This window comes from Castor canadensis, chromosome 8, assembly GCF_047511655.1.
Source record: "Castor canadensis chromosome 8, mCasCan1.hap1v2, whole genome shotgun sequence".
Lineage (NCBI taxonomy): Eukaryota > Metazoa > Chordata > Mammalia > Rodentia > Castoridae > Castor > Castor canadensis.
The window spans coordinates 21,368,734-21,395,360 of NC_133393.1; positions in this window are offsets into that span (position 1 = coordinate 21,368,734).

The window sequence follows — 26,627 nt, forward strand, 5'->3', positions numbered from 1 at the left end:
AAGCAGAGTGGGACAAGACCCACTGACACCTGATGCAAGACTCCATCTTTGGGGATTCTGCTACCTATTGATGGACTGGCCACTGCCCCACGCCCAATACTCCTTTAGAGTCACTGTGCACAGCACTACCCCTTCCATTCCATCAAATGGTCTGGGGGCCACACTTTTCCCTCCCCCACCCAAGGATGCCTCTCTCCACTGGCCAGTCCAGGCCTGGGGAGGAGAACAGTTTTGGTCCCTCCTTTTCCCTGCCTCAGGGGTTCAGGCTCAAATGAAACAGGAGTAGCATCCTAACCCACAAATCTTGTAGCAAGCTATCTGTCTGGGCAGGGCTTGTCCAGGCCCAGAATATTCTCTACCAGGGCCCAGCATGCCCTCTTCCCAGCTGGTTAGCTCCACCAGAGGGGTCCTGGGATGAAAGACAAGGACCCAACTCCTTTTGAGCACTGGTTCTTTTCCCCTGTTGTCATCCACCCATTCATTCATTCAACAAATACTCATTGAAGCCCTATCTGTGTAGCCCCACCCCTCCTGCCCCGGTAACGGCTAAGGTAAAAAATGATCAGACCTTGCCTGTACAGAGCTTACTTTCTATGCAGGAGAAACAGACAACCAGCAAAGGGAACAGAGATGGGCGGGATAAATCCAGATAATGATAAGTGCTATGAAGTAAACAAGAAGACCGCGATGACAGAACAGCATGGGGGTGGGGGGGGGAGGCAGAGGCATCTGGAGCTATGGAACCCCAGAAGAGACTTTTCTGAGGGGACATCTGAGCTGAGGCATGAGGTCGAGCCAGTGCAAGCAGAAGAAAAAAGCATTTCTGGAGCAGCCAGACGGTTTCTATTCTGGGAATTGATCTATACCTCCCAGGGTCGGAAGAACATAAGATCTAACAGGAAGAGAGGGAGAAACACAAGAAAGTCCCCAGGGGGAAGGAGGGGATAGCGGAGCAGAGGCTGGCTCCATAGAGAACAACAGCTGGCTGTCAAGGCCTCCCTGGAGGCCTCTGTACAGTGGATGGCTGATGGCCTCTGATGAGCCCCCAACACCAACCTAGCCTCCCCTGTTGCCTTTGACCCTGGCCAGGATTACAGAAGCAGCTCAGGAAGGCCTAACTGAATAGTATACCAGATTCAATCACAGCTGAGTTCTTCTCCCAACTCTACTCTGTCCCCTCCCTAAAATGTAAGAAAAATTTAAGGGTGACCTATTAGTCCCCTGTCATTCAGTTTAATTCAGCCCACACTGGCCAGCCACCTGGAATGTGCCCTTTCTCAGCCTCCCAGAGCATGGCTGTGGACCTCAGCTTCAGGCCCGAGAGGATACCTTCCCTCCTTCCCTGCCTATACCCCAAACTTTACTACTTCCTCCCTGGCCCCTGGCCCCTGGGCTGAGCTGACACGGATGAGAGTGGATTCTGGGTTTCCATGGCCCTGTATGCAAAAAGAGGCTTGAAATCTCAGCCTGCACACTTTGGATAGCAGATATCCCTCAGGGAACCCCTTAGGTCTGTCTCCTCAGCCAGGTTCTCATGTCTACACCCTTCTGGAGCAGCCCTTCCTTTCTTGGACCCCCCTACCCCACCACTGGGTCTCTTGAGATTTGTCTATATTCCTCTGGTCCTTTGAGGGTCCCAAAGGCCAGGTCTGGCTCCTGTGGACCCTTGGAGAACTCATCTCTTCCAGCAGTTGCTTCACCATTGCCCTTTCATAGCCACGGAGTGAGTATCATTGCTGAGCCAGGAGCTGCCAGACTTATGAAGTCCCATTACTATTGAGCCCCCCACCCCATACAAACACTGCAGGCTGGTAGCATGATTGCCACCAAAGTTCTTTGTTCCCCAGGATGGGAGTGGGGGCAGGGTTAGTGAGCCCTGTCCTCAAGGGATGTATCAATTTGCTAGAAAGAGAAAAAGAAGGCCTAAAGCTCTTAGCGATTAAAGCAGGCAAAGCCCTAAATGGAGCATATCAAGTGCTAAATAAAATAGGGCTGCAGACTGAAGGTTCCACATACTGCCAGAGGACTGGGGAGATGGGGTAGGGAGTAGACCAAGAAGACTTCCTGGAAGAGAGGATTCCTGGCAGGCCTTGGAGAGGCAGAGAATGGTAAGGAAAGGGGGAAGCTCAGATTTCTGGATACTAAAAAAACTCAAACCCAAAATTGCCACAGCACTCTTTAATGATACTGTAGAATGACCTTCTAAGTCTGGGTACAAAGAAGGACCCTGATGGCTTTCCAGAAGGGTATGGAGGTGAGGCCTGGGCAGTCTTTGCCTCTCTTTGGCCTGTCTGTCCATACCAGCTGAGGGCTGGGTACTTCTGGAGAAGGACAGTCTGCTGGAGGTGAGGACACAAGTAGGAAAAGGCCCTTGGCGGGGGAAGGGCTTAAGTCATTTGGACTGGGGGGGAGGGGGAAGAGGTGTGAGAGGGTGAGAGGGAGAGGCAGTGCGTGTCTGCTCACTGCCCAGGCAAGAAGCTGTTGTTGGTACAGGTGGGCAGTTGGGAGGTGGAGAGGGAAGATAGAAGCCAGAGCACAGCAGGAGACAAACACAGAGCAGGCACCCAGTGGTGCATAGAGCCACAAAACTAGCTCAGACGGAGATTTTCTTCAGCTTGCCCATGGCTGGCTCACATGTGGTCCACAAGGGTGGCCGTAGTCCCTTAGCCTCCCCTCCCTGCCCTCTTCCCAACTTCCCCATGTTGGTTTGCCCCTCCACAGAGCATCCCATCTCTCCCTCTCTCCCCGCAGGGAAGGGCCCTCTTTGGCCGCTCCTCTCTTCCATCTCCTCATGCCTGTCCTTTAGTAACTGAATTCTCAATTCCAGACTCTGCAACCTCCAGATCAATGCACACAAGGCAAATGCTTGCTTTTGCCCTCTTGGCCCAACCCAGGCTGTCCCAGGCTGTCCCCACCCACGTGCCTACCAAATGCTTTCCCCAGCACCAGTGTTTTCATCTTACAACTCTCTCGCGCACCTCAAATCTTCAGTACCTATTCTGGGTGTGAGAAATGTAGCCTCTAAGAGCAAAGCGCAGGCCGTACGAATGGCTCTTGGCTGCTGAGAGAGGACTCAAAAGGGACCAGGGCAGTTTTCTCATCAAAACACGAGAAAATGCCACTCACCATCAAACTTTAGGTCTGATTAGCACCAACCCTAGGACAGTCAGTGGTCGGTATGAAATGAAAAAGGATTAGAAAAAAAAAATGAGACTAACAATGAAATTTAGCCACCTAATCTGACAACAGACCACTTGGCATTGTTAGTGCAGAATCTCATTGGAAGTGGGCAGAAGGGGCTACATGCGTGGCAAACTGATAAATGGCAGGAATGACGACAGACTGGAAATTCTACAGGGAGGAAGAAAATAGGAGGGTTATCCCCATGGGCTGTTTAAACAAATGACTCCTACCGTCACGGATAAGCAAACACTTGTAACAGAACTGTAACCCACTTGTTTTCAATAGCTACATCTCATTTCACTAATTGCCCTGAAATGTCTCCAACGCTTTCTAGAACTTTATCTTTTCCAGTTGCACCACTTTTCTGGATAATGAGCTCAATATGTCATTCCCATCCATTGCAGGAATGCTTCTGCCTTCCCTCCAGCTGCTGACTCTCATCAGGACGAGACACTGAGGCACACAGCTTTTGGTCAAGATAAATGATGACTTCCTCAAATCTGGAGTTCTCAAGTCTCCAGAGAGAAGAAATTGACTGGTCTCATTCTCCAAAGTGACAGACTATGGAGTGGGAGGAGACACGATAGGATTTAACGCTCTGGTGGCAGTCCCAAATATACCCTTCTCTCAGGTTCTCTTTCAGACGAGGAACCATAATGAAATGGGGTCATTAGTAAGGGGAAAAAAATCAAAAGGGACTATTTAAAGTGCAAAAACCCCACAGGAAGCCTTGGAGAATATTTGAAAATGGGGGAAAAAAACAAACAAACGTGTCCTGCAGAACAAAAAGACTAGGCCCATGACAGGATGGGACAGGCAGCTAAATGCAATGCACAGGAAGTATGGCTGTCACTCTGACATTTGCTATTTCTGGCTGGCCAGAAGGAGGTCCAACACGTGTTGGGGGTGATATCAGAAGCCACTGGCCTTGAAGATCAATGAAATTGTTTCATGCCTGTATTTTTTTTTTTAAGTTAACGCTTGATGGAAGTAAAATAAACACAGAAAAGCACGCATGGGTCATAACTGTCCAGGCCAGTGCATTTCAGCAGTGAACGGGTGCCCTGTGACTGCTGTCTAGACCAGCAAACAGAAGAGTGCCAGCCCCATCCCAGGGGTCCCCGTGTAGCTCACTTCCCAGGGATCTCCTTTCCCTGAGGATTAGTCACTCTCCTGAACTCAAACCTTAGGGATTACTTTTGTTTGCTTTTTGAACTTTACACAAATGATTGCAAATAATATGTAGCCCTTTTTCACCAGACCTCTTGTGTTCAGTGGTTATGCATTTGAGCTGCATCCCACTGGTTTCCATCTCAGAAATATTCCACATTTTATTTATCCATTCCATTAATGGGCATTCAAGTAATTTGACTCTTTAATTGCCTGTTTTCTCTGATTACAAAGATAATCAGAGCTATTCTAAAGCTTTTTCCCATGTTTTCACTCTCATGGAGAGCTCTAGGCCTTGGAGCCCACTGAGGTCTCAACATTCCTCCTTCCTTCACTGCTTGGGCCTCCTCTTACCCACATTCACCCCTTTGGGTTGTTCCTCCTGCCATCACAGCCTCCTTGCAAACCCCCACCCAGGAGCAGTCCCTCCTCGAATAGGCACACTCTTAGCCCTGCTGGAAAACTGCTTGTGTGCAGCACAAGCACCCCTGCTTTACCCCACCACTCTCACTGGCAGCTCTGGGGCGGGGGGAGGGGTTCTGTCCTTCCCTTGACTTTGATGGGCTGCCTCACCCCTTGCAAGCTTTCTCTAGACTTTTTGCAACCACTAGCCAAACCTCAGAAAATACCTCCTCTCCCTCACAGCTTTCCACAGAGGGAAGGAAGGCCTATTCAGCAGTCTTCACCCAATTATTGACCCTCCCATATGCCCACAGATGGGCCTGCCTCTCTCCCAAAGCCTGCCCCAGACCCCCATTCCCATCTTTTCAGGGCCTGACTCCTTGGGCTTCCCCTTCTAGCCAGAAGTCCTCAGCCTCTACCTCTCTGGGCCACGTTCCCTCAGACTACAAGGATGAGCCACACTGGGTTCACCACCAACCACCAGCCTTGTTGAGTTGGTAGCATCTGCTTGGGTCTCCTGCACGTAACCTTCAGGTGACATGAGGCTCTCTCTGTGGAGACCCATCCCTGGCTTCTGGTGCAGCCATTTTTCCTAACCTCTCTCTCTAACCCCACCGCATCCCTTCTCTTCCTTTATTCCAATCCCCCCAGCCCCCACCTTCACGCTTCACTGGTTCTCTTCCTACGCCCTCCCCTTAAACAACAACTTCCCCCAAGTCCTGGGATGATCACTTCCTTTCTCGGGCTGCTTCTGTACATAACACTGAATGTTGGGGATCCCACCTCTCACATGCCCTCCCGATTTCAGGCTTCCTAGCCTAGGTATTCCATCTGGAGGTCCCAGAACAGCTTCGGAATCTCAGAGCTGCCTTTTGAATAAAAACATATTCAAATTTCACAGTTAGAAAGCAAACCAACAAGTGTTTTCACACCACAAACTACACGATAGAGCTCAGATGGGTACAGAACAAGCTGCCCACTGTTGCGGGCACCCGAGGTTCCTGACATTGCTGGGTGGGGTGTCTCACATGCTTCCCAAGAGGTGCAGCAGAATTCCTGGGTGAGCATGAGGACTTTGTGTTTACCAGAAGGAAAACTGGATTTTAGAAGTTCAGAAACCCCTCTGGAGGCAAGGACTATGTCAGTCCAGGAGCCCACGGAAAACAGAAGCCCAGCCACTATGGGTAGTTTGGGCAAAGCTCTGTCTCTACCATGGCAGATTTTAGGGTTGTGCTTCAGTAAGAAATAGAAGACCTGAAAGCAGGGGAGCACACAGTTCCAAGACCCAGAGAGGGCAGCCAAGCCAGAGCTGTGGCCAGCAGGCAAGCAACACAGCCAGTTCCTGCCCCCCACTTACCCCACCCCACAGGGAGACACCCCAGCTTCATTCTCCTGGAGGCACAGTGCCTCTGGCCCAGCTGGAAGGCACTGAGGTATACAGCCTCTTCAGGTCAACCTTCTGGGACCTAGCAGGGCAGAGGTGGTAGGGAGTGGGCCACTGGGGCAAATGGAAAACACCAACCACAGGGACCTCACTGGAGACAATCCCTGGAGAAGAATGTGAGAAGGAGCAGAAACAGGGTGACGAGTCAAACTCTATCTGATTAGCCCAAGAGAAGCTGTCTTTTCAGTCACACTACAAGGGAGACTCGGATGTCAAACTGGGAGGATCTGGGACATTCCTTGAGCTTCTCCCTTCCCCTTATTCGTCCTCCTTTTGTATTGTCTGCTGCCACTGCCAATGCAGCCCTGACTCCATTGGAACACTGTGCCTATCCCAGTGGTGGGAACTCAGAGGACAAGTGGGAAGGGAGGATGCAGCTAGCATGCCTCCCTCCTACCTTCTTGCAGTCTAGAACCTGTCTGGCTGAGAGTGACTCCTGATAAAGATGCCACAGGCAGGTCCCTGAGTGCTGGGTTTTAAGGAGGAAGAAATCTGAGACAGGAAATGTGTCAAACACTTGTATGGATAGGAGAGATGGATTAACAAAACTAAACTTAAAAAATAAGAGTTGATTGTAGACTTTGCTCAGTGGAGAACTGCTACCAGTAGGTGGCTGGACAAGCCATGCTGGGGCCTGTCTTAACTCATGCTATTTGCTTAAGAGGGGACTGGTGCACAAAAGAGGAGAATGACACTTAACTGTGGTCAATTTCCTACCACAGGAAGAGAGGCTACAGAAGGCTACAGTGTACAACCAATTGGAACCTCAGGGAAAACAGGCCTTGCCTCCAGTGTAGCCTTGAGACAGGGACAGGCCCTGACCACACAGAGCCAGGAAACTGAGAAGTTGCCAGGTGAAAGGAGAAGAGAGCTTTGCCTGACCCTTAAGTGAGGTGTTTCCACCCCAGAAGCCAGCTTGCTCTGTTCACTCTACCTTGAACAAGATGTCACAAGATTTTTTTCTAGCCCTAAGAAGGATACAAGGGAGTTTGGGGGCTCTAGGAAGAAGAGGGCTGAGTGGGGTTGTGTGTAAGCATCTACCCAGTCCTGAAGGACATGTCAGCTCATGACACCACACCAGCTCTTGGAAACCCCTTGGCTGTCCAGCCCCATTGAAGAAAAGGGATAAGGTCTCTCTGGAGACTTTCCTATACTAAAAATAAGTGGAAAGTGTGGCTTAGGCACAAGGGAAGCTTGAGAGCCTGAGAGAGTAATGGAGGGCAGCACAGGGAGCCCTGGCCAGAGCTTAGGTCAGGGGGCCACCCTTGTACTTGCCCAGCACCACCACCCTCTGTACAGGCCCAGTGGCAGCATTTCTTATATTTCAGGCCACCATGGAGTGACGGTGTTGTCATCTGTGAGCTCTTCCCTGTGTATGGTGAATGAAAGGCAGGTAAAGAGGCTTGTCTATAAGGAATCAAAGTGGTTTCCAAGCAACTGGAAGCCTGATGGGCTCAGAAGAAAGCAGAGCTCAGGGAGTTGCTAAGCCAAAGGCTTGAGAATGGCCTTGACCAAGTCCAAGCCCAGCAAAGGGGAGGGGTGGTCAGACAGGCTATTCGTAGTCCAGGCTTGAGGCCCCAGAGAAACCATAGCTTTACAGCTGGGCCATTCTGAAACTCATGACCACATAGAACCCCTGGATGCACACAAGAGGAGAGAGGAGGGGAGGAAAACATGAGGGGCTCTGCTTCCTTCCCCAAGGTAGCTACCCTTACAGGTGAACTGTAGGTGTCTCACCTACCGACACCAGAAGCAGAGCATGTCTAAGACTTTCTGTTTTTCACTTTACCACTCTGGGCCCTTTCCGGCTTTCCCCCTCCTGTTTCTATCCCCTAGAATGACCTGCTGCTACTCACAGACTGAAGGGCAGGTCTCCCTTCCAAGTGCTCCTGTTCCTTTCCCAGCCTCTTCAGCTGACTCCAGCACAACCACGTGCCTCACTTCCTGCTCTGTTGGCTTTCTCTCCCCCTCCCTGCCACCCACAGCTGGCTTTGTTTTTGTTCTCCAAAAGCAGCAGTGGCTGAGACAGGAGCCAGAGAAGAAAGGGCACCACCTGGCCACCTGCTGGCAGACTGCTGAGGTCACTACCCAACCTCCCAAAAGACTTTTGAGGGCAAAAGAGGAAAAGACATCCACTAGGAATTCCTTTCTTGCACCATCCCAACAAGTGGTCCCCACCTTTAGCCACTCCAGAAAGACCATTCCAGATTCAGAGCATCTTACCTCCTTCTTGGCTTTTAGGAGAAGCAAAGCTCCAGGTCATCCTACTTTATAGCTCCATTTGGAACCCAAGAGGGCATAACTTGGTTGTTACTGTCATGCCCATGACAGGTCACAAGTGCATGGGGGACCTGTCACACCACACCCACTCTTGAAGGAAAAGAAAATGAATACCAGGACTCCCAAATCAAATGAAAAGGTCATTTGGGATTGGGATAGAGTAAAATCAGGTGACCATAGAAAGTGGAGCTCAATCTGAATAACACGGAGAAGGCCAGAGTGTTGGGGTGGAGAGAAAGGCAGCTTTATCTTGGAGATCCACCGAAGACCCTGGGTTATTGGGTCATCTCCAGCCACCTTCCTCCAGGCCCTTCTGTGCCACTGGCCCCACCCTGGTCCTAGAGACTCTTCCCCCAAACCCATGCTTCAAAGTGGCCTGAGGATAAAAGAAATCATCAGAGGGCTGGCTAACAGAATCTCTTGAGATGTAGTGGAACCAGCCAGGCCTGGTGGTGACCCCATCGTGGCTCTTCTTTGGGGGTCACATTTTCCTCTGTGTAGGACTGACTTCCAACCTACCTCCTCTGTGTGTAATCACCCCTTCACCCCAGGGAGACCATTTGGCTTCTCCTCTCTTCACTGCATCTATCCCCTCTTGGCCCTCCTTCCATCTCTTGCCACTGCAGCGGTTCTGTTTCTATGTGGACTTTTGGTATGTCTGTGAGCTTTCTTTCATACAGTGGGCAGGGATCCAAATCTGGAGCTGATCACAGAAGAGCCCACAGTCTTGTGGATGGAGCCTGTAACATCTGAGGAAAGGCTTGACCTTCTACTTCTTGTCAGCCCTTCTGTGAGAACCAAGGTGTTTGGGATGGCAGGCTGTGTTGCAAGAAGGAAGTTGCACTAACATGTGCTTCCCGTCATCTCTCTCCTCATCCAAAGCCTGCCTTTCCCTCATGGTTGCTCCTCTTACAACTCTCCCAAAAGAGGTTGCTTTTTATCCTATCCATCCCAAACCCCCAAACCTCAGGCAAGACCCCAAGTTCAGTGTCCTCCCGTCTTTGAAGCCTCATGGACATTCTAACCTTCTCCTCTCAGAGCCCTCCTGCCACAGGACCCTCTTCTTCCCATCTTCATCTATCAGCAAGTCAGTGGGACTCCCACATTCCTCCCAGTGAGGACTTAGAAAAAAATGCCTGGCACATAGTAGGTGCTCAATAAATATTTGTCAAATGAATGAATGAATGAATTGAGAGCTCTGGCCTTAGACTTACTGATTTTATCTCTAGTGCCCCACCTAGACAGTTTAACAACCCCCAAGGAAACTTGACCTCCCCCCCCCCCCCGCCCCCGCTTCCTCTACTTCTGTAGCCCATCCACAGCACCATATCTTGAACCTTGGGCATTGGCTAAGTAGTTCAGTTCTCTGCAAATGCTCACCCCAACTTGAAGCTCTCTAGTTCCACATCATAGCCTTTCTCTACCCCATGGCCAACCCATTTATAGCCCTCGATTCCCTTCTCTTCATGCTGGCCTCACCTAGCTGGTCTCCAGCCTTGGAACACTGTGTCCTTCACTTTCTCCAGTATTGCACTTAAGCTAGGCTAAGAGAAAGATGCAACACTTTCGAAGTATTCCATTACAAACACATGGTTAACCACTATGATCTGCCTTGGCTGCTACCTAGCAGTTTGCTAACGCATTGGCCTTTTTACCCCCATTCCCAGAGTTCACCATTGCTCTCAAACCCTTGTTCCCTTTTCCTAGCCCTCTCCCTTCCAGTTGGCATTATCCACTTTATGGCCATCCTCCATGAACCCCACCCACCTCACTTCATTTGTCCATGCCCACCCTACCTCAGTTAGAGTCCTCATCCTCTTTTTCAGGCTAATTCCTCTACCCAAGCTTTGGGGCCTCTTTCTGCTCACCCTGAACTGGCCCTCTAGTCAAGGAGTCCTCTCCCTAGTGTCCTGTTGTATTATTTCTGCTCTTGCCTTCCTTTGGTAAATAAGAACCTTTCCTACTTCCTCATGGCATTTAGCCTCTTCCTTCAGCTAGCATCCTTTTTGGAAAATGCCCTTCACCAGGAAACTTCTGGCAAAGGCTTTTTCACCTGTCCTGTCCATTCTGCCCCATGTAATTGGCCTGTCTCATGAATCTGAGCTTCCAGAAGGCAAGATTCTCTCTTCACTGCTACATCCTACAACGTTTCCTTTTCCTTTTTATTACAGAAGAAATATCTGCTTATTCGAACAACACCAAAGAGTGTCAAAGAGTACAAGCCCTCTCATACTGCCCCGAATCCCCTTCTCTGGAGGAAATAGCATTGAGGTGGAATATGGATCCTTCCAGACTTTTTCTATGCACCAACATAGTGTAGTTGTACGGGCACACATAAAAGTTTGTTTTTAAAATGTAAATGGGATCATAATATACATATTGTTAAGTGGCCAGCTTTATTTCAGTTAATGTGTCAACATTTTCATGGTGGATCTGGTAAGACACCTCCATCACACTCCATGGAGGCTACACTGTATCCCATTTATGGATGCACCATGAATTTAGCTGCTCTCCATTTAGCAATCACTTAGGTTTTTTCAATTTCTTAACACTGGAGTGCTGCCACCCCCAGTGTTATACCAGTATTTCTGTTGAAGAGAATCCAAGTGGACCCACTTTTTCCATTTAAATATTTGATCCTGTTAAACAGCCCACCAAAAAGGCCTCACCAGGTCCTGCACACATTCACAGCACAAGGACGGTGCTTCTGCCTTATACAACACAGGGCCTGATAACCACTCTCTCATGGCTGCCTTCAGACCCTGCTCATCTCTCAGTGGCACAGACATTTCTCTTTTGCATTACTCCTTTCTCTCCACCCACCCACCCACCCTATACTGCCCCATCCCCCTCTGCCTCCCCTTGAATGTTGTTTCCTAAGTTGTGCCCCAGTTCCCACCCCCCTCAGTTTCCCATGAGCTCCTCCTTAGTCTTTATACTAATGCTCCTCAATGGATCGCTAATATGCTCTGCAGCTCTGCATTTCCTGAGCCTTTTGGAACTGAGCAGCCAAGCAACTCAAGCGAATTACCCAATGAAGGAAGACTACATAGGTGAGTGTGAGGAAAAGGAGAACTCATATTGATCCTTTCACTCATGCATTCTACAAATATTTATTGAGGACCTATTAAGTGCCAGAGAGCCTGGTAAGTTGAACCAGGTCAGGTCAGCTTTGGAAGGGAAAAAGACATTAATCAAATAATCACACAAATTGATGTATGGTTTCAAACTGTGCTAAATACCATGAGGGAGTGGCTCATGGACATGACCTTGACAGCTGCCTGGCCTGAGGGGTCAGGGAAAGTGCTCCGCAGGGAATGGCATTGGAACTGAGATCTGAAAGATGGGCAGGCTGTTATGAAGCAAGGGGGGTAGGGGAGCTCCACAGTGGAAGGAAGGCCTGAGCAAGAGGGGAGGAGCAAGGTACATTCCAGAGACCTCCAGAAGAGAGAATGAACTTTGATGGTTAGCTGAGGGCTGGGGAAGCCTTGGCATGGATGGGCAAGATGTGTGTTTTGTGACATTCCTGCTTTTGACCTTGCCTGCATTTCTAGCCACAAGAAATAAAAACAGGAAAACCCTGGTTGCCCCTGTGAGACTCCAAGTCTTCAGTTTACCATGTACTGTTGGGTTGAAGAAGGGCATGGCGGCCTCCCCTGCTTTCCTGTTACCCTGGTTACATCCCTATCCTCTGCCTTTGCTCATGCAAGGTATTCCTTTAGCCAGACACTCAAAAATCTTCCTACAAGTCATTGGAGAGAGAAAGTGGGTGGTCAGGTGGGAGCAAATTGACTTTGAACCATCCACCCTTCTGGTTTGCCAAGCCCACTTCTGGCTTCCAGAGACATACCCTTGCTATCCTAAGCATCTATGCTAGGCAATGTTTGCCCACTGCTTGCATGAAGAGGGTTTCTAATTTTTCATTCACTAGTAATTTTTGCTCTTGGATATCTAGGTACCTCTCAAAAAACCCCAAGAAATGCTGACACTGTTTTATCAGAAATGCTGCTAAAACAAAGCCACTTAACTTGGCCATTGGGCCTTTAGGTCCATTACCCTTGGCCTTCCAGCCAGAAACCACCCACTCTATCCAGGAAGACCACACTGATTTCCAGCCCAGGAACTGCCCTTGCCCCCCACCCATCTCCCTAGGAAGGTAGCCCTGTGCTCTGTGCTTAGAGTTCACACCTAGCCTCAGTGAAGTTGAATCATGTTGTTAGCTGGTTCTTCTCCTCCTCACACCACCTGAAAGCACCATTCAGACACCTCAAGCCTGACTGTTTCAACTAATACAGAAGTGCCAAGGCTCTACACACTTCCCTGACTGCCCCACTGGGATCCTCAAGCCACAACAACCCCACAGATCTTAGTGAGCCCACTGTATCAGCACTCAGGTTTCCTCGTGCCCATCCACACTGATTATCAACCACTAAGCTTTGCCCATGGAGGCCAAGATACTTGGTCAGGGCCAAGTCTCTGACCTTAACCTTGCAGAGAACAGGGGATCCACAGGAAGGCACATGTCTGAGATTCCCACCCTTCTTTTGGGATTTTGGTTCTGAACATGTGGAATAAAACCTCAGCAGTGATTTCACTTCTCAACCTGAGGGACTGCTATGAGGACTCCACTGCAATGCTCTCTATTCAAAGGAAAAGGACCACAGCTGAGAGATTCTCAAATGAAGACTCAAGCCAGGCCCTTTAGGAGATCAAAGCATTCAGGAATTAAATGCTCATTTAATTCATAGTGAAAACAATGTAGGAGTGTGGGTGAGGTTAATTTCTGGACTCCTGGCACCTAAGCCGACCTGGCTCCCAGCAGAGCTATCCCATTTGATGCTTTGCACCAACCCCTCTTTTCCCCTTGTCCCAGCACCAACCCAGCCTGGGTTCTGGCTTAGGCCTCAATGCGCTAAAGTGCCAATGAAGACTGAACTTGGCAATCTTGATTCACCAGCAGGGCCTTGGAAACCCTCTTCTGCCTGAAGGAGGGCAGACCTCTGAGGGGTGTGGGGGGCCAGGCCAGCCTCAGCAGTTTCTCTTCTAGTCCTTAAGAAACTCTTTCAAGAGTTGATAGACAGTAGACATCAGAGGGTGCAGAACTTTCCCTGAGCATCTTTCTCAATTCCCAGTTAGTGACAGTGAGCTGCAAACTACTGGCAGAGGAGAGGACGCTGTGTGTCTGGCAGTAGCAGCTCCCCTCCTACTCCAGGGAAACAGGATGTGGGTTTCTCTGAGAACTTAGGAACTTTCCTCTGCCCAGAAAGGTAAATACAAGGCTCCTTCGTGGGGTCCCAGGAGTCCTGCTCCTTCCAAAGTTGGAAGCAATTATGGTCTGCTAAAGAAGCCGAAACTCCAAAGGAAAATGCTAAGGAGGCAAAGGATCTTGGAACCCCCAGAAAACAAGCAGGGAAGGGTTGTTTATAGTAGGAAAAATGGGTATCTCCTAGGGAATGGCCTAAGATCCTTCCATCTCTGACAACATCTGACTTCTGCTCATAATCAGAGGTATGGCCCTCTGGGAGGGCCCAGATATGTCCATCTAGGAGGGCATCCTGGACCTCCAAATTGCAGCCAAGGAAGCCTGAGCAAACAGTCAGCTCCCAGCTGCCAGGGAGAGGATGTGAGAGGGAGTGAGGGGGCACGGAGTGGCACTGCTTTCCACCACTTGGACATTGAGGAATCCATGGCCACCTTCATGGTGGCTGAGGCTGCTATCTATAGGGAAGATGCTCTCTGGGACCAGGAGTCAATGGCCGCCATGACACCTGCCTGCTGGGGACAGAGATAGGGTGGGGTACGCAGCCTGAGACAAGGGACAGGAGGGAAGCTGTTACTGTTGGCACTTCTCCCTCTACACCTGTGTATGGGTTGGGGGTGCACATTTTTTTGGCCAAAAGATACCTCAGTGTACTTTCTAGGCTTGCAGTCCCCTCCCCCAAGCCTCCTAGTTAACATCTAACTGTATGAATTATTTATTCAGAACAGATGTTAGAGTTTAAAGATCATTGAGCAGAGATCCTCTGCTAATCAATATATTTTAACAGGCTTACGTATGTACTCCAAATGAAATTGGAGATTTCCCTGCCACAGGAAACACGTGTTGCAGATATTTCCAGCATGCAGTAAACTTATGGGTTTGCTCTGTTCCTTAAATCCACAACATCATGCCAAGGTGCCTCCTGCTGCTGATATTACAGGGTCTTTGGAGAGAGTCTAATTCAATCTGGAGACAGAAGTGTAATCTGTCCTTCCCTGTCCAACCAGAAAAGACCAGCATCAGGCATTGCAGTGAACTAAATGGTCACCCAGAGAGATATGGGCATGCCATTCCAGGTAGTGGGTTATCTTTGTCCAGGCCATGCTATTAAAATATTCCTATACTGAGAAGACATCAACCTGACAATTCTAAATGAACAAAAGCTGCAGTACTAACTACTGGCCCTGTCCCTGCCCTCCCCAGTGCTGTTTGCCCTGGGCAGAACACAGGAAACTTGTGGACCATTTGCAACTGCAGTCCCAAGTCCACAGTGCACCTGAGAGCAAGCCTGCTAAGTGCCAGGCATCTTAAGACACCCTGTGTGTGTGTGGGGGGGGGGGTACAGGCAGTTGGCAGTGAAGGATTCAAACAGGCAAAGGCCTTGATCTCCACAAACACTCTACGCTGACCAGGCCTGAATCCTCATGTTTTTCTGACCAAGGGATCTGCTTCTTCCCTACCTCTGCCAGCCCTCTGGACCTGGGCTCTGGACCACCCCTGGCAGGGGAAAAGAAAAACAGAGGTGCTTTTGGAAGTCCACAGGGATTCCCACCACAACCTAATTTCATTTGCCAACAGTTACTCACTGGCTCAGTGGATCTTTAGCAGGAAGATGAGCCAGAGGACAGACACAGGGGCACAAGACGGTAAGTCATGCTGGGAACTGCCTCGCTGCTTATTTCTAGTTTGTCCAGCTCCCTTGACATCAGTCCCACCACAGTCCCGGTCCAGGACTCTCTGGTAGTCTGTAGTCCAAGGCTCTGCAGTGTGTCAAGGTACAGACTTCTCTTTGGAGTCCATCTTTATTTGGAGGGGGTGCTAGGGGAATAGATGGCCAAGAGAAGGTTTGCTTTTGCCCGGACCCCCAGGGGTGTCACTGTCCCCGGACCTCTTAGGCAAACTTCTATCTTGTATTTGTGTTGAAGGATCATCTGAGGGACACACAAGTAGCTCTTGGACAGAGATGTGTCTCTGAGGAAGGAGGGACTCTGGACTGGCTGGTGATGTAGGCTTCCCACCTGTGGGATGAGGTCATGGAGGGTTCTGTATAGTATCAGGTGGCCCAGGCTCACAAAACAAGGAGTTCAACATCTCAAGTAGTTGACTCCCAAGTTCCATTTTACCTGATGTACAGGTAAGGAGCCATCGCCTACTTTATTTTGCCTCCCTAAAAGGTGACTAATGATTCTGGAGTTGAGGGAAGAAATGAGCTTCCCCCACTTCTTCCAGGTAGAGCTATGAGGTGACCAGGCAGAGCTGGGGCCTCTACATCTCTTAATGTCCAGAGGAAACCATGATTATGACCTCAGATGTGAGAGAGTTTCCTTTAGCCTTGACAATATTTGACAGTCGTCACTCGCCACCTGCAGAAGTTCCCTTGAGGAAAGCTCCTAGCACCTAACAAAGATGCCAACAACCACCACTGTCCAGAATCTCAACAGTTCTAAAGGTTTTTAGAGGCCTAATCCTGCTGTTCCTTGTCTGCTCTTCTTGTGAGAGCGCTCATCTTTTGAGGGTGGGCAAACAGGGAGCCATTGTCCAAGTGGGAGCCTGGGGCTGTCCGTGCACATGGGCTGGGGAAGTCTCTTGAGTCCTCCTCTCTTCCACATCAGAGACTTCCAACCTCACATCTCTTAAAAGCCCTCCTAGTGTAGGTGAGTCCCTATGGTACTGGGCATCAAGTTGTCTCAACTCAGATTCCTGGACTTTGTTGGGACCAAAATTTCTGCCACAGCCAGTGAAACCAGATCATGTGGAGAACAGCACAGCATCCAGGGAAGGATGGAACCTGGGGAGCTAATGAGAGCCCCTGGGCAAAGGGACTCCAGACAGCAACAAAATGGTAGGCCCAAGCCCCCAGCAAGGAGCAGCGTCTTCAGCTCCTTCCAAAAACTAAGATTCTGTGCACTGTGGGGACCATTTGATCCAGCATACACTTGGTCCCTCTACCTCAAAGACATTTCCCTTTCAACTAATCTCTTTGGGTCCAGCACTCAGTCCTAGAGCCTCCGCAGTCCCTTTTCTTTAGGAAATCAGCACAGGCTGGTCAGACAAGAATATGTAGTCTCCATTTTTTTTTTTTTTTTTTTTTTAGGGAGCAGAAAGATACCTTTTTGGGGAGGTGGAGGTTATTGTCATGCACATAGACCACCCAGTGCACCCTCAGAAATCCTTCATAGTTCATAGGGAAGGGAACTTCCTACTGTTTCCTTCCTTCCTGAGAATTTCATACTTATCTAATGAGAGTAAATGGGGCCTGCTCAGACTCCATTCTCCAGTACCATAAAGCTCAAATTGCCTCACCTCCTTGGAGGCATTCCATGATTTCCCTCAGTTCCTCAGCCCCTCCCACCCCACTGCTGCTATGGATCCAGTACTTCAAGATCCAGTAAGTATATGCATCAACAATGTCAATTATGTACCAATTCAAAGCCAGGAGGTGCAGGGGGACTAGAGGTGCACGAGGCACTCATTCCTGCCCACCCCCCTCCCCTCCCGCCAAGGGAGCCTGCCCTCAGGTCTAGAAAGCAGATGAATGTTAAGCTGCCTTTTCGACATACACCACATGGGCAAAGTCTTATACCACAGGTAATCTGAATCTTGGCCTGATGCCTTGTGATCCTCTCAGAACACCAGAGAGGATGGAAGTCCTGTCAGTTGCTGCTCTGAGGCCATCTCCATTTTGCCCTGTCTCCCCTGGGAGGCTGTCAGGAGTTATCTCTTATCTCCTCTGGGTTCTAGCCAGAGGAGAGAACACTGGAATGGAAAATCTCCTTTCTAGAGGAAAAACTAAGGCTGATGTTGGATTCAAGCCCTGCATACCTAAGCCTTTGAACTTCAGTGTCAAAGATTTTCCTCTGGATTTAATCTGTGAAAGACATTTTGGAGTACCTTAGTAGGGAGCCAGTTAAGCCCGAACAGTGCCATCCCACCACGCACGGTCAGTTAACGTCCCCCAAATGCAGTGGGCAGCACACCCTCCCCTTCAAATTCTCCTCCATTCTTTTATCCTAAGACACCACATCCAGTCCTTATTAGTCCTGGCAGGCACCTGCCCTACCCCTGGAGTGGGTAGTCATGATCAGCACTGTCGCTGATCCAAGTCTATTAATTTCCACATTTATACACCCCCTGGGCCTGTGGGTGGTGAGCTGGGGAAGAGCATGCCTTGGTCTAGTCTACCTCTTATCACAGACCCTTCTTGTCAGCACTTCTTCAAGATTCTCACAGTTGCTCCTGAATTCAGAAGCAGCCCCAGCGAGCTCCCATCTATAGGAACCAAGTGGTAGGCAGATCAGACTTGAAAGTACAAGGTCCCCACTCCCAAAGTATCTCACGATTAACACTTGGGTGGGAGGGGAACGATTGCTTGCTTTCTGTTTGGGGCCCAAATTCTGCATCCCTGGGTGAGCAGCTTCCATCCCAACAAACTCTAACGTGATGGCCCTGAATTCCTCCCGTACTATGTGCTCAGACTTCTGAAAGCCTTGTCTTTCAAGCATCCATCCTGGATTGTGCAGAACGAAAGGTCTCGAATCAACAAGCCTAGGGCCTCTCCCAGAGGGTTCCCCAGCCTCCAGGAAGAGCCTCCTCCGCGGACCCTTCTGGAGATCAGGGCTCCTTTCTGCCCCCGGGGAAGAAGAGGCGACTTGGAGGGCTCAGGACCCCTAAATAAGCCGCGCGACAGGACGCAAGTAGCGGTTGGGCACGGCAGTTACCCCGAGGCCTCAGTCCCGGGACTGCAAGAGAGCGGACAAGCGAGGTTGTGCCGCGTGGGACTCTCACCCGCCTGGCCCGCGCGGCTGCCGCGAGCTTCGGGGTGGGGTCTAGCCGGCCCCGCCCCGCCCCTTTTGCTTCCAACTGCAGTGCAGCGCGAGCTCGAGGATGGTGTCAAGCCGGCTTCGCCCCGCCCCTTGCTGCCTCCAACTGCCGCCCCCCTCCGCGAGCTTGGGGGTGGGGTCAAGCCGGCCCCGCCCCGCCCACTCCGTCCAATTCCGTCAGCCTGGCGGTCACTCTGTTGTGAGGTCCCGGAGTGGCTGGGTGCCGACCTCCGCTCCCCTAGACTCGCGGGTTGGGGAGAGGAACAATTTAGCAAGTTTCCCAAGACATCCCTGATTTCAAATATTCTGTCCCGTTGTCAGACTGAGCTTTGGAAAACAGGTCTTCATGCACTTTCAAAGGGTCTCCTACTGAACTGCGTAGAAGTGATTCTGGTTTACTATGGAAACTCTCAGCTAATTCAGATATCTTGACTCACCAGATTGTCCTTCAGGTCAAAAATGTCTTTTGGGGGTGCTTAATAGACATTACCCACCCTCCAAAGTACTTGGGGCATGAAGGAAAGGACCATTGTTTAGCCTCGGGCTTTTAGGGAGCAGGAGAGTTGGGGGTAGGGTGGGCCCAAGACGTATTATTTTCATTTCAATCAGTTAGACTAAAATCCCTCCCCAGAAGATTTGAGCACCTCCAAGCCCTACATCCTGCTCCTCCCCAGCCTCCTTGAAGTCAGAGGATCTTTGCTCTCCACTAGCCCCCTCCAACCCCAAGGACTGGGTGGGCTGCATGTCTCTCCATATTCTATTCCAGACAGTCCTGGATCATCTACACACTCCTGGGAGCCCCTCCTCTCCTGCCCACTCTGCCCTTCTTGCCCACTCAGGTCCCAATTTAGCTGAGGAGAGAGGGGAGGTGACACAGGAGGCAAAAACTCGGGCCTTTCAGTCTAACAGGTGCCCCTAATGGATGCTGCAGGAAGTGCAGTTAATGAGCTGAAAGTATCTGCAGTCCATCTCGGCCACATTCCCACCTCCCCAATTCCCAAGCCATCCTTTTTAAATAAATGAAGACCTTTTTAAAAATCATAACGTGGATGGACTATTTCTTAATGCATACAGAAGGTGACTCTAAGATGATAGCTTTTGCATTAGTGTAAACCCCCTAAAATAGAAAGTTTATAACCATGTTTTCACCCAGGGCCCCAATCCATCTATGACAATTACTATTCTCACACAAAGTCATGGTGAATTGTAAGAGAATAGACTCAGAAAGAAGGAAAGAATTTTAAAAAAATCTGTTTTGAGTTAGTACTTGAGCTTCAAAGTAGCAGAAGTTAGAAGGACTTACTTTTAAAATGTAGATAGGGTTGTGATGGTCTGAAGGGGGTGATACTGAAAAATGTGAAGAAAACAAGGTGAACTCTCCCTGGGGTGGGGGTGGGGGAAACAATAGCTGAAGGTGGCTCTTCTCAACCTTGGGAAAGCCCCCACGGGAAAGAGCAAGTGTCAGACCAGAAGGAAGGGGAGTTTGATCCTGGCAGTATCTATGATGAGATTGGGGGAGGCTGACAGAAGAGTCAGATCTGGGAGGGACTTCCTGATTACTTGCATGTGAACCAAACTACAGCAGGGAACAGGAAGAGAGAGGCTTGTGTTAATTCCAGTTTCTTGTCCCAGAAAAGCCCATTTCAGATCCATTATGTCACTTTCCCAAACTATAGTGACAAGCATCAGCACTGGATAAACCATGCTTATAGAATAAGGATGGCGGAGACAAAGGAAAAACCTTGCAATGCAGGGGGCACTTGCAGCTCACTGGGATTCCCTCTTTTTATTTATTTATTTTTTTTTCATTTTTCTTTTATTATTCATATGTGCATACAAGGATTGGTTCATTTCCCTCTTAAAGCCTGGGCCAGCCTCCTGAAGAGAAGGGGCAAGAAGGCTTCCCCTTCCTTGCTTTTTTTGTTTTTTATTTATTTATTTTTGACTAGCGCCCCATTGGCGTAAAAAGCAGAGGGCTTTTCTTCAGTGGCGCTTCCTCCAGTGGTGGTTCCATAAGGAAGTCAGAAGCTATAAACTAGGGGCCAGAACTCATGGAAGCTTCAAGCGTATCTTGTCATTTCTGAATGTTTCTACTTTGGTCAACTCCTTTATTTCTCTGTAGTTAAAATCCTTTAAACAGCAAGGATGTGGGGAGCAAAAGTCTCCACAGTTAACAGCTAGTCTTGAGAAAACCCAGATCCCTCCCCCAAAAAAATGAGACCCTGTGCTTCTGGGCTAAGAACCAGCCATTTGTCTCAACAGAGATACCTGGAACCAGAAGGCTTTGCAGGAGGCAGGGATGCTGTGAGGTTAGGAAAGGAACAAGGGTCTGAGTGAGAGCACAGCTGGAGTATGATAAGTTTCATCTCTGAGTCCAGTGAATTAAGCCTGATCCTCAGGAGCTGGGGCTCTGTTTTGTTTTCTATTCCTGATAGCATTTAGCTCAGTGCCTGGCACACTATGTTGAATTTTATTTAAAACATTTCATTTACTTTAATGGCAAATTTACAAGTTCATTCTTCCAGATCTCAGTTTATTTTCCCAGTCATTTCAGAGGGATTCTCCCAGAGCCACTACTGGCTAAGGGAGTTGATCTTAACTTGAAGTTTCCCTTCCAGAATTGTCAGGAAATGAAGCCTTTCTGACTTACTAGGCAACTGAATCTTATTTAGAATTAACCTTGTTTTAGGTGTGTAATCGTTTTGTGAGTGGGTAAAGTATCTTACAAGTGAAGGGATCGTTTTGCTACACTGTCTTGGATTATTCTTAGTCCAATCCAGGAAAGGCAGGTTGCTGAAAGGGGAAGAAGGCCAATAGCAGAATGAGAGTTTTGCCAGACATTTGCAGCCAAGTGTGGGAGACAGACAGGGGAACCTTGCTCTCAGCGAGCAGATTGAAGACGTCTTTCTAGAGCTAGACTTTGCCAAGGCAGGCTCTCCTGAGCCAGATCTCCCATCTCTGCCTCGGCACCCACCCCACCTAGATGTGTTGTCTATCAGGCACATACCTGGAGTTGTTCACACACCTTGCTCTCAGATTGGAAGCACCTGAGTATTGTGAGTTCACAGCAATGATTCAAATTGCTATCCTAGAGACAGCCTGGCCTCAGGGTGGCCATTAATTTAAGAAGCTCAATGCAGAGCACTAAACACGGGTGTTAAAAAAAAAAGGGACCTGTACTCATATCTTGATAAATTGTAAAATGTCTCCCACCTCCCTGCCCCATACCTGCCCCTCCTTTTTACAATTCCAACCTCTGGCACATAACCATTCAAAGAATTTTTTAAAAAGAAAATGAAAAACTTATTGCCTCTTAGCGACTCCGAATGTTAAACACATACACACGCAATTATACACATTGGGTGTTTCTTCAGGGGGATAGAGTTTTAGGGGGTCACAATGTTGACATGTGACTTTGGGGGCCTACAGTTGAAGTGAAAATATGATTTTATTTGAACAGATATTAACATTGCCCTGAAAAGAATTGATCTGGCATTTGGCTGGCCTACTGTGTCACACCCCAGAGTGTGGAGTGGAGGACACTCATCAGCCCTGTAGTTCACTCTGAAAGCTGTACCTTTTGGTTTTCTTGGAAAGTAGCATTTCAACATCAGTTTGTTGACAAGGCTGAATGCAGATTGTAACCCAATCACTACAGTTGGGGGTGCTCTCTGAGGTGCTACAGAGCCAGGAAAACCCTGATCCCACATATCCTCCTTCTCTTCTTTCCTCTCTGCCTTAGTCCTCCTCACCATTCTAAGACAGCAAAACGACAGGGTCTTCAGTCTGTCTAGTGCAACCCCCTTATTTTACAGATGAAGAAACTGAGGCCCAGAGAGCAATGGCCCTCCCCCAGTCTTGCATCTTCTACACCTTTCTCTATACCCACACCCCAAAGCCTTCCAGCCTGAATGACTTCAACTAGCACACATTCTACACTACTCTTTTCTGCATGTTTTTGAGTAGGTGGCTTGCTGCTGTCTTCTTTTTGGCATGGTGAAGGCAGACCCCTCTCTGTCTTCCAGCCCCTAGCCCCCAGGCCCCACTGTGAGTATTGTAAATCCAGTCCCCATCTGGGTTCTTCCATTCATCATAGACTTGGCATGTGACAACTTTCTCCCTTACTACCTCCTGTCCACAAAGTAGGCTGCCAGGAAAATAGATCCAAGACAATGGTCATTGACGATTTACACTGAGTCATATTGAACAAAAATCTTCTAGTTGAATAATGACAGGAGAAGCGACTTTGCCACTATTTTGCTTTTCCCTTAATCAAGATACAAAACTCAATAAAAAGTTATCTCCAAGGCTCAAAAGCACATTCAAAATCTTCCCTAGTCCAGCGCCCTCATTTGAGAAGCCAGCATTTTGTTAAAAACAGGACTGTTGTGACACTTGACAGTACATTAATTGGTCGTGGGAACCTGTCACTTGGTAGACAAATGCTTGGATGTTATGTACGTGTAAGGTGGTACATTTCAGGTGTAGCATGGCGGCTCTAGAAGGGACAAAAGTGAACTGCTTTGGCCTTCACTTTACAAGTGAGGAAATTGACGCTCAGTCAGAGGAAGGGATTTGCCTCAGGGACGCTGACTAGTAGCTGAACTGGGACTAGGTGCAAGACTCATGGCTCCCAGTCAGGGCCCTAACAGGCCTTTCTCATAAAGGTAGAGCCCACAGAATATTGACAAAATATTGGGGGTCTTCCTAACACTTCCAAATACTGAAAGTCTAGGTCTTCCACATCTGGGGAAAGCCCACTACACTGAAGAATCTGCCATCACCCCTGTCTGCTGCCAGAGTGATGGGTCCTGGGCCCCAAGAGATGAGGCCCTGTGTCAGAAGCAAGCCCTGGTCAGTGAGCCTACGAATTCTTGTGGTCTCTGATCATGACTTCCCTCTAGTCATCCAAGGGCAGGTACTGGGCCACCCAATTCTCTAGTGTCACCCTTCAGTTCCTGGCTTGGATGCTTGCTCGGCCAACCCATAGAAGCCACCCCCCAGCTGCCAGATCAGTCACCATGATCTGAGGTGTCACAGAGAAAGATAAAGACCAGAAAACTGTTTCTAACATAGTTAGCCCAGAGCAGAGAGAGTAAATCGCCAGAAATGGCCTGGAAGAGCCTATAAAAGGAAAATAAAACAGGATGGTAATTTATGATGTGCAGTAAAAGATCTGGGGAAGCAGGGTGGCCAGCAAAGTTTCATTTCTCACCGCTCAGTGGATGTTTAACCATGCTGAGTAACTCCCGGCCCAGCCTTGCAGTCCCTGAATTTTGGAGAGTTCCCCTCTATCTTCCCCTCCCCACCCATACCAAGATGGGAAAGTAAAGGAAAACTGTCTTCCTGGCCCCAGATACCTCTTCAAAAGCACTTCCCATCCTGGCCTCCCAAACCCACAACATTACAAATGTGAAGAGCTTTCCCACTTATCTCATTTGATCCTTCAGAAACTCTGTGAGGGTCTTCTAGGGAGATACTAGGGGACTGGCTCAAGGTCACACAGCTAGTCAGTGGCAAATCCAAGACTTAGACCCAGGACTACCTATTTCAAGATCAAAGTCTTTCTCAAACCCACCTCATTATCCTTGCTAGGACCAGAAGACTTTGAAGTTCAAGATACCCAGACATCAATGTCCTCTTGCCAGAAAGCCCCAAAGGCTGGATCCCAGGTAAAAGCCAAAGGGTTCCCGTTTTAACTGGCCCAGGGGGCCTGAAGTGGAGAGGGCCAACTCCAGAGTGAGGCTATCGAACTCCCTGATTTCAGAGGCTATGGGCAGGATTGGACAGGCTGCTCTCTGCCCCTCCCATACCCTGTCAGTGTGGGCCACCCAAATAAGTCACTTGAGTTGGTGGAGCTCTTGGACTGCCCTGCTGTCAGCTGGGTCTCCAAACGGGTTGCCAGAAAACCTCAAGGGCCTCAGCCAGCCCTTCCCTGTTTATTGACAGGCCTGAATTGCTCAGTCACCAGAAGCATGGGGAACACCTCTCGCCCCATCTAAGGGTATGGTATGCCCCTCCCTCCCAGACTACAAAGTTCAAAAGTGAAGGCAGGTGGCAGCTGGTGGCTCCAAGCTGGGTTTTTAGGAATGTGCCCGACTGTAGAGGAGAGGTGCCTGGTTGCTGAGAAACTCCAGACATCCTCACATTCTTAGGGATCTTTCTTGGGTTGCCTTGGGGGGACTTCTAGAAGGACTGCTCCTTACAATTTGGTAATGGTCTTCTGTTATGCCATAGCGCCACACTCCCTGCCCCTGCCTGGATGGAGGAGGCTACTGTGGTGGCAAAAGTCCAGTGCAAGCTACACAGGCAGCGCCTTCTGGAACCAGAGTTGGGCTGTGGGTTGCTGGTATGAGGGTAGTCCAGCTGCCTGACTGGCAGGCAGTCCTTTGCTCAAGGCAGCTTGGGCCCTGATGAAGGGTCTAGTAGCTGTCAGTTAGGGAGTTAAGTCTCAACATCCCACACATTTAAAGGAAAAAAAATTTGCAAGAGTGTGCTTACAACAAAGGTTTATAGTAACAGTGGTTTAACAGGTTTTTTTTTCCTTTTTTATTATATTCACATGTGCATACAATGTTTGGGTCATTTCTCCCCCCTTCCCCCTGCCCCCCACCCTCTCCCTTACCCCTCCCTCCCTCCCTTACCCCCCCAACCCCTCGCTACCAGGCAGAAACCTATTTTGCCCTTATCTCTAGTTTTGTTGAAGAGAGAGTATAAGCAATAACGGTTTAACAGTATTTAACAGCACTCTAATGATGCTTAAATTTTATCCTAGTGCCCCAGGGAAATGTGGGTCCCTACCATCTGTTTCATTCCTGCTCTCAGAGACTTGGCTTCCTTAATCTTGCGTTCATGGTCAAAGGTCTCTTCTATAATTTCTTCCAGCTGAACAGGAGCATTGTCCTTAGGATTCCCTGGAGGCATGAAAGTCTCTGCTGACTGTTCTAAAGTTCTTTCAGGACCCACCTCTTCTGAGGGCAGTGGCCCAAAACTCCTGCATTATCAGTTGATTAGCATGAAATTATTGAAGCCTGAAGGACAGAAACAGATTAATGACAGGGCCAAGGATGAGAGGAGTCCAGTGCTGGTTCTACCACTGATTCATCATGTGCTATCTGAGAGCTAGCTGCCTCTACTTGCCCACTTCGAAGTACCTTAGGAAGTGTCAATGAGAAAGTGGCTGTGACAGGACTTAGTAAATCTTCAAGTGCTCTTGACTTACAGGGTGCTGAGCGGAGGGGGTCACCAGTAGACCAGCTACCATCAGTCTTGAAGCCTGTTGCTGCCACCATGCTCCCTTCATGTCAAGGGCGTGCCTGCTCTCACCCCCTCTCTGCAAAGCAAGCCTAAAACTCAGGGAAAGCAACTCCACATCAAGCCAAGGTGGAGGATCTGAAGACCACTGACCCTGGATGGACCCAAGACCACCCAAGGTCCCACAGGCATCCTCAATTCTAACTCATCCTTTTCTCAACACCCAGAGGAGGGAGGCTCTGAGATTCACTCTGCTCCTTGCTCATCTACTTGAAGCCCAAATGATTCTGATCTCCACTCAAGAACAAAGATCCCAGGATGCTCAACAAGGTACTGGTGTCTATAATGGAGCCTGGTCAGCAAGGGAGTTGGCAAGAGGCCCACCCCAGAGCTCGGTCTTCATCACTCTGGTCCCCAGGTTCTGCAGCAGCTGTTCTAAGTCTCCCTCCAGTGTTAACGTCCACATCTTTTCCAAGGAGCTCAGCTTCTTCTGCCTGGCTGGGTCTCTTGATTTAACCCAGAGAATCCCATGAACCAGTTGACACTTGAGGGGAGACAATTGTCAACTCAGAGGCTGGATTTTCTGAAGTGATTTTCCAGGGGCATGGATACCACCACCAGGGTTTTTAGGGGACTAACTTCCCTTGCTCTGCAGACACCTAAGCTCCCTCCTACAAGACTCTTGGGTGTCCAAAAATGGCTTTTTTCTCTCTCACTCTGTACCACCTCCTCTGACAAAGCCTCTAGTCCTTGAGTGGGCTGATATAAGATAGGTAACAGGTATAAAGGAATAAATTTTTGAAGTGATTTACAG